The sequence below is a fragment of the Pseudophryne corroboree genome, chromosome 2 (genome assembly GCF_028390025.1).
Source record: "Pseudophryne corroboree isolate aPseCor3 chromosome 2, aPseCor3.hap2, whole genome shotgun sequence".
Lineage (NCBI taxonomy): Eukaryota > Metazoa > Chordata > Amphibia > Anura > Myobatrachidae > Pseudophryne > Pseudophryne corroboree.
The window spans coordinates 930,037,168-930,051,760 of NC_086445.1; positions in this window are offsets into that span (position 1 = coordinate 930,037,168).

The window sequence follows — 14,593 nt, forward strand, 5'->3', positions numbered from 1 at the left end:
GGGTTCAGATCACAGGTTGTACAGTGTGATTGGTGTGGCTGGTATGAGTCTTACCCGGGATTCAAAATCCTTCCTTATTGTGTACGCTCGTCCGGGCACAGTATCCTAACTGAGGCTTGGAGGAGGGTCATAGGGGGAGGAGCCAGTGCACACCACCTGATCCTAAAGCTTTTACTTTTGTGCCCTGTCTCCTGCGGAGCCGCTATTCCCCATGGTCCTGATGGAGTCCCCAGCATCCACTACGGACTACGAGAAATAGAATTATCGGTAAGTAAATTCTTATTTATACTTCCACTGCATCTGTGTCTTCAGATGACACTTGTCAATAAATAAATCCATATTCATTATAAAAAGGAAACCAGGAACAATGGGCAGTTTTTATACTCTGTGGAATCAGAAAATGTGGACTTACGATGACAGATGAATGTAATCTTCATTCTGAAATACCTTGATAGCCTGTCAGGTGTGTGTCTAGAAAGACCAAGTTATACTGTGGCAGCTGTCTCTGGAACCAGCAAGTATAGTATAAGGCAGCAAAATTAGAGATTTTGCTGGAAAAGACTTAATAAGATGATATTATTATTATTATTATTATTATTATTATTATTAATAATAATAACAACAACAACAGCATATTTGAAAGCATTGTACATGGAGTGTATCATGATACATAAAAATGACATTAAATAGAAGGTTAAACTGGGCACGGAAGAAATTAGCGAATTCTCTGAGGTATGGTGCACTTGATATAAATGGGATGAATATATTGATTGTTGCACTAAAACTATGGGACAGTCCTGAAAAATCTGGATTGTACCATCAGAAGTGGGATAGTTAGGAGGAATGACATAGGTCAGGCCTGGCCAGCCTGTGGCTCTCCAGCTGTTGTATAACTACACGCCACAGCATGCTCTGCCACAGTTTGTTCCTGGCTCTGGGCAGCAGGTGATTACTGCCTATGTGCTAGTTCCTGGCTCTGGGCAGCAGGTGATTACTGTCTATGTGCTAGTTCCTGGCTCTGGGCAGCAGGTGATTACTGCCTATGTGCTAGTTCATGGCTCTGGGCAGCAGGTGATTACTGCCTATGTGCTAGTTCCTGGCTCTGGGCAGCAGGTGATTACTGTCTATGTGCTAGTTCCTGGCTCTGGGCAGCAGGTGATTACTGTCTATGTGCTAGTTCCTGGCTCTGGGCAGCAGGTGATTACTGCCTATGTGCTAGTTCCTGGCTCTGAGTAGTTGGTGATTACTGTCTATGTGCTAGTTCCTGGCTCTGGGCAGCAGGTGATTACTGCCTATGTGCTAGTTCCTGGCTCTGGGCATCCTATGATAACTGGCTATGTGCTAGTTCCTGCTCTGGGCAGCGGGTGATAACTGGCTATGTGCTAGTTCCTGGCTCTGGGCATCAGGTGATTACTGCCTATGTGCTAGTTTCTGACTGTGGGCATCAAATGATAACTGGCTATGTGCTAGTTCCTGGCTCTGGGTGGTTGGTGATTGCTGGCTCTGTGCTAGTTCCTGGCTCTGTGTGGTTGGTGATTACTGGCTATGTGCTAGTTCCTGCTCTGGGTGGTTGGTGATTACTGGCTATGTGCTAGTTCCTGGCTCTGGGTGGTTGGTGATTACTGGCTATGTGCTAGTTCCTGGCTCTGGGTGGTTGGTGATTACTGGCTCTGTGCTAGTTCCTGGCTCTGTGTGGTTGGTGATTACTGGCTATGTGCTAGTTCCTGCTCTGGGTGGTTGGTGATTACTGGCTATGTGCTAGTTCCTGGCTCTGGGTGGTTGGTGATTACTGGCTATGTGCTAGTTCCTGGCTCTGGGTGGTTGGTGATTACTGGCTATGTGCTAGTTCCTGGCTCTGGGTGGTTGGTGATTACTGGCTATGTGCTAGTTCCTGGCTCTGGGTGGTTGGTGATAACTGGCTATGTGCTTGTTCCTGGCTCTGGCAGCGGGTGATTACTGGCTATGTGCTAGTTTCTGACTCTGGGCATCAGGTGATTACTGCCTATGTGCTAGTTTCTGACTGTGGGCATCAAATGATAACTGGCTATGTGCTAGTTCCTGGCTCTGGGTGGTTGGTGATTACTGGCTATGTGCTAGTTCCTGGCTCTGGGTGGTTGGTGATTACTGGCTATGTGCTAGTTCCTGCTCTGGGTGGTTGGTGATTACTGGCTATGTGCTAGTTCCTGGCTCTGGGTGGTTGGTGATTACTGGCTATGTGCTAGTTCCTGCTCTGGGTGGTTGGTGATTACTGGCTATGTGCTAGTTCCTGGCTCTGGGTGGTTGGTGATTACTGGCTATGTGCTAGTTCCTGGCTCTGGGTGGTTGGTGATTACTGGCTATGTGCTAGTTCCTGCTCTGGGTGGTTGGTGATTACTGGCTATGTGCTAGTTTCTGGGTGGTTGGTGATAACTGGCTATGTGCTAGTTCCTGCTCTGGGTGGTTGGTGATTATTGGCTATGTGCTAGTTCCTGGCTCTGGGTGGTTGGTGATAACTGGCTATGTGCTAGTTCCTGCTCTGGATGGTTGGTGATTACTGGCTATGTGCTAGTTCCAGGCTCTGGGTGGTTGGTGATTACTGGCTATGTGCTAGTTCCTGGCTCTGGGTGGTTGGTGATTACTGGCTATGTGCTAGTTCCTGCTCTGGGTGGTTGGTGATTACTGGCTTTGTGCTAGTTCCTGGCTCTGGGTGGTTGGTGATTACTGGCTATGTGCTAGTTCCTGGCTCTGGGTGGTTGGTGATTACTGGCTATGTGCTAGTTCCTGGCTCAGGTTGGTTGGTGATAACTGGCTATGTGCTTGTTCCTTGCTCTGGCAGCGGGTGATCACTGCCTATGTGCTAGTTTCTGCCAATAAAACTGCAAATTAAAAAAGTGACAGAAGAGTGATCCAGATTAGCCGTCCTTGACGCGGAAGGTGGGGTACCTTGGCGATTGGTTTGTAGGCTTCTGTGCATTGGCCAATTCACTAACTAAACCCCCATCATTTATTTATTGATGTAGCAAGCATACTCAGAGCTCCCAGCATTTTGAAGTAACATTTGGGATACTGTATGTGACCTGACTTTTGTTTTAGCTATAAAATCCATCCTGTATTCCATTATAGGCACCATGTCAGGTAAACCAATTTTATGAACTTACTGTATATTCCCACTTCTCTTAATTTGGGTGTTTTAAGAGTCTGAACTATGGAAAAATAAGATTTTAAACCTACCGGTAAATCTTTTTTTCCTAGTCCGTAGAGGATGCTGGGGACTCCGTAAGGACCATGGGGTATAGACGGGCTCCGCAGGAGACATGGGCACTATAAAGAACTTTAGATGGGTGTGCACTGGCTCCTCCCTCTATGCCCCTCCTCCAGACCTCAGTTAGAGAAACTGTGCCCAGAGGAGACGGACAGTACGAGGAAAGGATTTTTGTTAATCTAAGGGCAAGATTCATACCAGCCCACACCAATCAAACCGTATAACCTGGAATATACGCAACCAGTTAACAGTATGAACAAAACAGTATCGGTCAACAACTGATCTTAACTGTAACATGACCCTTATGTAAGCAACAACTATATACAAATCATGCAGAAATATGTCCACACTGGGACGGGCGCCCAGCATCCTCTACGGACTAGGAGAAAAAGATTTACCGGTAGGTTTAAAATCTTATTTTCTCTGACGTCCTAGTGGATGCTGGGAACTCCATAAGGACCATGGGGAATAGACGGGCTCCGCAGGAGACTGGGCACTCTAAAAGAAAGATTAGGTACTATCTGGTGTGCACTGGCTCCTCCCTCTATGCCCCTCCTCCAGACCTCAGTTAGAATCTGTGCCCGGCCAGAGCTGGATGCACCTAGTGGGCTCTCCTGAGCTTGCTAGAAAGAAAGTATTTGTTAGGTTTTTTATTTTCAGTGAGATCTGCTGGCAACAGACTCACTGCTACGTGGGACTGAGGGGAGAGAAGCAAACCTACCTGCGTGCAGCTAGCTTGTGCTTCTTAGGTTACTGAACACCATTAGCTCCAGAGGGTTCAAACACAGGGCCTGACCTCGATCGTCCGTTCACGGAGCCGCGCCGCCGTCCCCCTTGCAGAGCCAGAAGACAGAAGAAGGAGATAAAATCGGCGGCATAAGACTCCGGTCTTCATTAAGGTAGCGCACAGCACTGCAGCTGTGCGCCATTGCTCCCACTGCACACCACACACTCCGGTCACTGTAGGGTGCAGGGCGCTGGGGGGGGGGCGCCCTGGGCAGCAATAGGTATACCTTTTGGCAATATATACACATAATACAGTCTGGAAAACTGTATATGTGTAAAACCCCCGCCATTTTTAGTCAGAAACAGGACAGAAGCCCGCCGCTGAGGGGGCCGGGCCTTCTTCCTCAGCACACCAGCGCCATTTTCTCTTCACAGCTCCGCTGGAAGGAAGCTCCCCAGGCTCTCCCCGGCAGTATCCTGGTACACAAAGGGTGAAAAGAGAGGGGGGGCACATAAATTTAGGCGCAAAAATTTGTATATACAGCAGCTACTGGGTAAACACTGAGTTGTAGTGTAATCCCTGGGTTATATAGCGCTGGGGTGTGTGCTGGCATACTTTCTCTCTGTCTCTCCAAAGGGCCTTGTGGGGGAACTGTCCTCAAATAGAGCATCCCCTGTGTGTGTGGTGTGTCGGTACGCGTGTGTCGACATGTCTGAGGTAAAAGGCTCCTCTAAGGAGGTGATAGAGCGGATATGTGTGTGAGAGGGTGTCTCCGTCGACAACGCCGACACCTGTTTGGATATGTGTAAGTGCTAAGGTGAATTTATTGCACAAAAGGTTAGGTAACAGACAGGAAATCTACCCATGTCTGTCCCTATGTCACAGAGACCTTCAGAGTCTCTCAATGCTCACTATCCATAATAACAAACACTGGTATCGACATGGAGTTTAACTCCACTGTTGACTACGATAATGCAAAGTTACAGCCAAGATGGCTATAAGGTATTCAATATATGATTATTGAAATAATAGATGATTTGCATATCACTGATGACTCATCTGTCCCTGACACGAGAGTACACATGTTTAAGGGGAAGAATGCTGAGGTAAATTTCCCTCCTCTCATGAGGAAAAAGAGCGGGAATCTCAAGATAAGAGATGGCAGCTTCCCACAAGAGAATTCTCAGGCTGTATCCTTTCCCCACTAGGGCCAGGATATGTTGAGAATCTTCCCCTGGGGTGTCCTGTTTGCACAGATGGTAGCACTTGCTATTCTCAGGGATCCTGCAGATAGCGTGCACATTCTACACATTCTAGTATACAACCCAGACTGGCGATTGTGTCAGCATGGGTTTATAGCGCTGTGGCAGCGTGGACAGGTACCTTATCAGCAGAGATGAGACCCTAGTATGCAATATAAATATATTAAAGATGCTGTCTTAAGTGATAGATATATAGTTATAAAGCATGCCAAAAGAGACATGAGTATACTGGGTCCTAGAGTCAAAGCTATGTCGATCTCTGCTTGACGTGTCCTGTAGAATATGCATTGGACAGATGATGCCGACTTAAGAGGCATATGGAAGGCTGAGTATTGTGTGGAGAAGGGTTCTCGGGGCCTGGTCTCCACAGCTATAGCTGGTAATTCTGCTAGTTTGCCTTATATTCCTGCACAGCCTAAGAAAGCACGACATTATTAAATGCAGCCTTTCGTATAAAGAAACAAGAAAGTCGGAGGGGCGTCCTTTCTTGTCAGAGCCGGGCAGCTAGTTCCCAGGAACAGAAGTCCTCCCCGGTTCCTACAAAAATACACCAATGTCGCTGGGGCTCCACAGGCGGAGCTAGGCCCGGTGGGGACACGCCTTCGTAAGTTCAGCCACAAGTGGGTTCACTCCCTGGGCAATAGATATTGTGTCTCAGGGATACAAGCTGGACTGTGAGAAGATGCCCCCTCACCGACGGCCCTGCGTGCTTCCCCCCAAGAGAGGGAGCCAGTGTAATCTGCAATTCACAAATTGTATCTTTAACAGGTGGTGGTCAAGGGTCCCCTCCTTCAACAAGAGGGTGTTATTATTAGACCATGTTGTAATCCCGAAACCAGACGGTTCGGTCAGACCCATATTGAATTAAAAATCCCTGAACATATACCTGAGAAGGTTCAAGTTCAAGATGGAATCGCTAAGAGCGGTCAGTGCAAGCCTAAAAAGGGGGAGACTTTATTGTGAATCAGGACATAAGGGATGCATACCTTCAGGTCCCCATTTATCCACCTCATTAGGCGTACCTCAGAATTGCGGTACGGGATTGTCATTACCAATTTCAGATGTTGCCGTTTGGTCTCTCCACGGCCCCGAGAATATTCACCATGGTAATGGCGGATATGATTGTGCTCCTGCGGAAGCAAGGTGTCACTATTATCACGTACTTGGACGATCTCCTCATAAAAGCGAGATCAAGAGAGCAGTTGCTGAACAGCGTATCACTTTCTCTGGAAGTGTAACGGCAACACGGCTGGATTCTATATATTCCAAAGTCGCAGTTGTTTCCTACAGCTCATCTGCCTCTCCTAGGCACGATCCTAGACACAGACCAGAAAAGGGTTATCTCCCGATAGAGAGAGCTCAGGAGCTCATGACACTGGTCAGGAATCTATTAAAACCAAAACAGGTGTCAGTGCATCACTGCACTCGAGTCCTGGGAAGGATGGTGGCATCATACGAGGCCATCCCCTTAGGTAGGTTCCATGCGAGGACCTTCCAAGGGGACTTACTGGACAAGTGGTCCGGATCACCTCTTCAGAGGCATCGGTTAATCACCCTATCCCCCAGGGCCAGGGTGTCTCTCCTGTGGTGGCTGCAGAGTGCTCACCTTCTCGAGGGCCGCAGATTCGGCATTCAGGACTGGATCCTGGTGACCACGGATGCAAGCCTCCGAGGGTAGGGGGCAGTTACACAGGGAAGAAATTTCCAAGGTCTGTGGTCAAGTCAACTGACTTGCCTTCACATCAATATCCTGGAACTAAGGGCCATATACAACGCCCTAAGTCAAGCGGAGATCCTGCTTCGCGACCAACCGGTTCTGATCCAGTCAGACCGCAGGGGTTCATGTAAACCGCCAAGGCGGCACAAGGAGCAGGGTGGCGAGGGTAGAAGCCACCAGAATTCTTCGCTGGGCGGAGAATCAAGTAAGCGCACTGTCAGCTATGTTCGTTCCGGGAGTGGACATCTGGGAAGCAGACTTCCTCAGCAGGCACGACCTCCACCCGGGAAAGTGGGGACTTCATCAGGAAGTCTTCACGCAGTTTGCAAATTGATGGGAACTGCCTAAGGTGGACTAGATGGCGTCCCACCTCAATAAAAAGCTAAAAAAGGTTTTACGCCGGGTCAAGGGACCCTCAGGTGATAGCTGTGGTCGCACTAGTAACACCGTGGGTGTTCCAGTCGGTCTCTGTATTCCCTCCTCTTCCTCTCATACCCAAGGGCTGAGAATTGTAATAAAAGGAGGAGTGAAAACAATGGCCCTCATTCCGAGTTGATCGCTCGCAAGGCGATTTTAGCAGAGTTACACACGCTAAGCCGCCGCCTACTGGGAGTGAATCTTAGCTTCTTAAAATTGCGAACGATGTATTCGCAATATTGCGATTAAACACCTCGTAGCAGTTTCTGAGTAGCTTCAGACTTACTCGGCATCTGCGATCAGTTCAGTGCTTGTCGTTCCTGGTTTGACGTCACAAACACACCCAGCGTTCGCCCAGACACTCCTCCGTTTCTCCGGCCACTCCTGCGTTTTTTCCGGAAACGGTAGCGTTTTGATCCACACGCCCATAAAACGCCGTGTTTCCGCCCAGTAACACCCATTTCCTGTCAATCACACTACGATCGCCGGAGCGAAGAAAAAGCCGTGAGTAAAAATACTATCTTCATTGTTAAATTACTTGGCGCAGTCGCAGTGCGAATATTGCGCATGCGTACTAAGCGGAATTTCACTGCGATGCGATGAAAATTACCGAGCGATCAACTCGGAATGAGGGCCCATATTCTTTGCTCCGAATTGGCCAAGAAGGACTCGGTACCCGGAGCTGCAGGAAATGCTCTCAGAGGACTCAGGGCTTCTGCCTCTCAGACAGGACATGTTGCAACAGGGGCCCTGTCTGTTCCAAAATTTACCGCGGCTGCATTTGACGGCATGGCGGTTGAACGCCGGATCCTAGCGGAAAAGGGCATTCCGGATGCAGTTATTCCTACGCTGATAAAGGCTAGGAAAGACGTGACAGCAAGACTTTTTCACTGTATATGGCGAAAATAGGTTGCTTGGTGTGAGGCCGGGAAGGCCCTACAGAGGAATTCCAGCGGGGTCGATTCCTGCACTTCCTACAGTCAGGAGTGACTATGGGCCTAAAATTAGGATCCATAAAGGTCAAGATTTCGGCCCTATACATTTTCTCTAAAAATGAACTGGCTTCACTGCCTGAAGTTCAGACGTTGTTCCGGGGGTGCTGCATATTCAGCCTCCTTTTGTGCCACCGGTGGCACCTTGGGATCTTAACGTTGTGTTGGATTTCCTGAAATCCCACTGGTTTGAGCCACTTAAGACCATGGAGCTAAAATATCTCACGTGGAAAGTGGTCATGCTATTGGCCTTAGCTTCGGCTAGGCGTGTGTCAGTATTGGCGGTTTTGTCTTGTAAAAACCCTTATCTGATCTTCCATATGGACAGGGCAGAATTGAGGACTCGTCCCCAATTTCTTCCTAGGGTGGTATCATCGTTTCCTTTGAACCAGCCTATTGTGGTGCCTGCGGCTACTAAGGACTTGGAGGATTCCAAGTTGCTGGACGTAGTCCGGGCTTTGAAAATTTATGTTTCCAGAAAGGCGGGAGTCAGAAAGTCTGACTCGCTGTTTATTCTGTATGCAGCCAACAAGGTTGGCGCTCCTGCTTCGAAGCAGACTATTGTTCGCTGGATCTATAGCATGATTCAGCTGGTTCACTCTGCGGCTGGATTGCCGCATCCAAAATGGTGAAAGCCCATTCCGCAAGGAAGGTGGGCTCTTCTTGGGCGGCTTCCCGAGGGGTCTCGGCTTTACAGCTTTGCCGAGCTGCTACTTGGTCGGGGTCAAACAAGTTTGCTAAGTTCTACAAGTTTGATACCCTGGCTGAGGAGGACCTTGAGTTTGCTCATGCGGTGCTGCAGAGTCATCCGCACTCTCCCGCCCGTTTGGGAGCTTTGGTATAATCCCCATGTTCCTTACGGAGTTCTCAGCATCCACTAGGACGTCAGAGAAAATAAGAATTTACTCACCGGTAATTCTATTTCTCGTAGTCCGTAGTGGATGCTGGGCGCCCGTCCCAAGTGCGGACTCTCTGCAATACATGTATATAGTTATTGCTTAACTAAAGGGTTATTGTTATGAGCCATCTGTTACTGAGGCTCAGTTGATGTTCATACTGTTAACTGGGTATGGTTATCACGAGTTGTACGGTGTGATTGGTGTGGCTGGTATGAGTCTTACCCTGGATTCCAAATCCTTTCCTTGTTGTGTCAGCTCTTCCGGGCACAGTTTCCTTAACTGAGGTCTGGAGGAGGGGCATAGAGGGAGGAGCCAGTGCACACCAGATAGTACCTAATCTTTCTTTTAGAGTGCCCAGTCTCCGGCGGAGCCCGTCCATTCCCCATGGTCCTTACGGAGTTCCCAGCATCCACTACGGACTACGAGAAATAGAATTACCGGTGAGTAAATTCTTATTTTCTCTTACGTCCTAGAGGATGCTGGGGACTCCGTAAGGACCATGGGGATTATACCAAAGCTCCCAACCGGGCGAGAGAGTGCGGATGATTCTGCAGCACCGATTGAGCAAACATGAGGTCCTCATCAGCCAGGGTATCAAACTTGTAGAATATTGCAAAAGTGTTTGAACCCGACCAAGTAGCCGCTCGGCAGAGCTGTAAAGCCGAGACGCCACGGGCAGCCGCCCAAGAAGAGCCAACCTTCCTAGTGGAATGGGCCTTTACCGAATTCGGTAACGGCAATCCGGCCGTAGAATGAGCCTGCTGAATCGTGTTACAGATCCAGCGAGCAATAGTCTGCTTAGAAGCAGGAGCGCCAACCTTGTTGGCTGCATACAGGACAAACAGTGCCTCTGTTTTCCTAATCCGAGCCGTCCTGGCTACGTAAATTTTTAAGGCCCTGACTACATCAAGGAGCTTGGAATCCTCCAAGTCTCCCGTAGCCACAGGCACCACAATAGGTTGGTTCATATGAAACGATGACACCACCTTAGGCAAAAATTGAGGACGAGTCCTCAACTCAGCTCTATCCACATGGAAAATGAGATAGGGGCTCTTATGAGACAAAGCCGCCAATTCGGACACCCACCTAGCAGATGCCAAGGCCAACAACATGACCACCTTCCAAGTGAGAAATTTTAATTCAACTGTTTGAAGAGGCTCAAACCAGTGAGATTTTAGGAACTGTAACACCACGTTAAGGTCCCATGGTGCCACTGGGGGCACAAAAGGAGGCTGGATGTGTAGCACTCCCTTCACAAAAGTCTGGACTTCTGGGAGAGGAGCCAATTCCTTCTGGAAGAATATAGATAGGGCCGAAATCTGTACCTTAATGGGGCCTAACTTTAGGCCCATATCCACTCCTGTCTGTAGAAAGTGGAGAAAACGGCCCAAGTGGAAATCTTCCGTAGGAGCATTCTTAGCTTCACACCAAGATACATACTTCCTCCAGATACAGTGATAATGTTTCGCCGTCACCTCCTTCCTAGCCTTTATCAGAGTAGGGATGACCTCCTCCGGAATACCTTTCCCAGCTAGGATTCGGTGTTCAACCGCCATGCCGTCAAACGTAACCGCGGTAAGTCTTGGAACACGCAGGGCCCCTGTTGCAACAGGTCCTCTCTGAGAGGAAGAGGCCACGGATCGTCTGTGAGCATCTCCTGAAGATCCGAATACCAGGCCCTTCGAGGCCAATCTGGAACAATGAGTATTGTCTGCACTCTTGTTCGTCTTATGATTCTCAATATTTTTGAGATGAGCGGAAGAGGAGGGAACACATAGACCGACTGAAACACCCACGGTGTCACCAGGGCGTCCACCGCTACTGCCTGAGGGTCCCTTGAACTGGCACAATACCTCCAATGCTTCTTGTTGAGGCGTGACGCCATCATGTCTATTTGAGGAAGTCCCCAAAGAGTTGTTATCTCTGCAAAAACTTCTTGATGAAGTCCCCACTGTCCTGGATGGAGATCGTGTCTGCTGAGGAAGTCTGCTTCCCAGTTGTCCACTCCCAGAATAAATACCGCTGACAGAGCGCTTACGTGATTTTCTGCCCAGCGCAGAATCCTGGTGGCTTCCGCCATTGCCACTCTGCTCCTTGTCCCGCCTTGGCGGTTTACATGAGCCACGGCTGTGACGTCTGATTGAATCAGAACCGGTAGGTCGCGAAGAAGATTCTCCGCTTGTCGTAGGCCGTTGTATATGGCCCTTAATTCCAGTATGTTGATGTGTAGACAAGCCTCCTGGCTTGACCATAGTCCCTGAAAATTCCTTCCTTGTGTGACTGCTCCCCATCCTCGGAGGCTCGCGTCCGTGGTCACCAAAACCCAGTCTTGAATGCCGAACCTGCGAGCCTCTAGAAGGTGAGCACTCTGCAGCCACCACAGGAGAGACACCCTGGCCCTGGGGGACAGGGTTATTTTCTGATGTATTTGAAGATGGGACCCGGACCACTTGCCCAGAAGGTCCCACTGAAAAGTCCTCGCATGAAACCTGCCGAAGGGGATGGCCTCATAGGTTGCCACCATTTTCTCCAGTACTCGAGTGCATTGATGGACTGACACTCTTTTTGGTTTTAGCAGGTCTCTGACCATGTTCTGGAGTTCCTGGGCTTTTTCCTTTGGGAGAAAAACCCTCTTCTGTTCCGTGTCCAGAATCATGCCTAAGAAAGATAGTCGAGTCGATGGAATCAACTGTGACTTTGGTAGATTTAGAATCCAACCATGTTGCTGCAGCACTCTCAGGGAGAGCGACACGCTTTTCTGCAACTGTTCATTTGATCTTGCTTTTATCAGGAGATCGTCCAAGTACGGGATAATTGTGACTCCTTGCCGCCTTACCTTGGTGAAAACCCTCGGGGCCGTGGAAAGCCCAAACGGCAACGTCTGTAACTGGTAATGACAGTCCTGTACAGCGAATCTCAGGTATGCCTGATGAGGAGGATATATGGGGACGTGAATGTATGCATCCTTTATGTCCAGTGACACCATAAAATCCCCCCCTTCCAGGCTGGAGATAACTGCCCTGAGCGATTCCATCTTGAACTTGAACCTTTTTAAGTACAGGTTTAGGGATTTTAAATTTAGAATGGGTCTGACCGAGCCATCCGGTTTTAGGACCACAAACAGGGTTGAATAATACCCTTTTCCCTGTTGTATTAGGGGAACCCTGATAATCGCTTGCTGTTGACACAGCTTTTGAATTGCAGCTAAAACTATCTCCCTCTCTGGGGGAGAAGCTGGTAAAGCCGATTTGAAGAATCTGCGAGGAGGCACGTCTTAGAATTCCAGCTTGTAGCCCTGGGATACAATTTCCATCGCCCAAGGATCCACGGCCGACTGAACCCAGACGTGGCTGAAGAGTTGCAGACGTGCCCCCACCGGCGCGGACTCCCTCAGTGGAGCCCCAGCGTCATGCGGTGGATTTAGTAGAAGCCGGGGAGGACTTCTGCTCCTGGGAACTAGCCATAGCCGGCATTCTTTTCCCTCTACCCTTACCTCTGGCGAGGAAGGAAGAGCCTCGACCTCTTCTGGACTTATGCGACCGAAAGGACTGCATCTGATACTGTGGTGTTTTCTTTTGCTGTGGGGTAACATAAGGCAAAAAAGTAGATTTACCCGCGGTAGCTGTGGAAACCAGGTCCGCGAGACCTTCCCCAAATAAAACCTCACCCTTGTAAGGCAAAACTTCCATATGTCTCTCTGAGTCGGCAGCACCCGTCCATTGGCGAGTCTACAGGGCTCGCCTAGCAGAAATCGCCATGGCGTTGGCTCTCGAACCTAACAGCCCAACGTCTCTCGAAGCGTCTCTCATATATAAGACTGCGTCTTTAATGTGACCTAAAGTCAATAAAATGGTATCCCTATCAAGGGTATCCATATCAGCTGACAAGGTATCTGTCCAAGCTGCTACCACACTACAAACCCAAGCCGATGCTATTGCCGGTCTGAGCAAAGCACCCGTATGTGTATAAATTGATTTTAAAGTCGTTTCCTGTCTACGATCAGCAGGATCCTTGAGGGCTGCCGTGTCTGGAGACGGTAGCGCCACCTTCTTGGATAAGAGCGTTAAAGCTTTGTCCACCCTGGGCGAGGATTCCCACCGTACCCTGTCCTGTGCAGGGAAAGGGTATGCCATAAGAATTCTCTTGGGAATCTGCAGTTTCTTGTCTGGAGTTTCCCAAGCCTTTTCAAATAGCGCGTTCAGCTCATGAGATGGGGGAAACGTTACCTCAGGTTTCTTTTCCTAAAACATGTGTACCCTCGTGTCAGGGACAGAGGGGTCATCTGTGATATGTAAAACATCTTTTATTGCAATAATCATATAATGAATACTTTTGGCCACCCTTGGGTGTAACCTTGCATCATCGTAGTCGACACTGGAGTCAGACTCCGTGTCGGTATCAGTGTCTGCTATTTGGGATAGGGGACGTTTTTGAGACCCTGCAGTGCCCTGTGAGACCGTCAAAGCCATTGATTGACTCCCTCTATTATCCCTGGACTCTGCTTTGTCCAATCTCTTATGTAATAAAGTCACATTTGCATTTAAAACATTCCACATATCCAACCAATCAGGTGTCGGCGTTGCCGACGGAGACACCACAATCATCTGCTCCACCTCCTCCTGAGATGAGCCTTCCGCTTCAGCCATGCCGACACGCGTACCGACACCCCCACACACACAGGGATATATGTATATGGAGACAGTTCCCCAATAAGGCCCCTTGGAGAGACAGAGAGAGAGTATGCCAGCACACACCCAGCGCCAACTGACACTGGAAGTCAATTCCCAGATAAACAGCGCTTATATTGATATATATATATATATATATATCAATATACACTCACTGCGCCAATTATAAGTGCCCCCCCCTCTTTTTGCCCTCTGTCACCGTGTTCAGCAGGGGAGAGTCCAGGGAGCCAACTTCTCTGCAGTGTGCTGTGGAGAAAATGGCGCTGGTTAGTGCTGTGGGATCAAGCTCCGCCCCCTCAGCGGCGGGCTTCGGTCCCGCTCAAATTTTCAATACTGGCGGGGAATTGTATAATCTACTGCCTCCGCAGCATATATAACTTATTAGCCAGTCCTAGAGGTTTATTATTGCTGCCCAGGGCGCCCCCGGCGCCCTGCACCCATCCGTGCCTGCAGTGTGTGTTGTGTGTGGGAGCAATGGCGCGCAGCGTTACCTCAGAGAAGAACTGAAGTCTTCTGCCGCCTTTGAAGTCTTCTTTCTTCTAATACTCACCCGGCTTCTATCTTCCAACTCTGCGAGGAGGACGGCGGCGCGGCTCCGGGACGAACGGCGAGGGTGAGACCTGCGTTCCGACCCTCTGGAGCTAATGGTG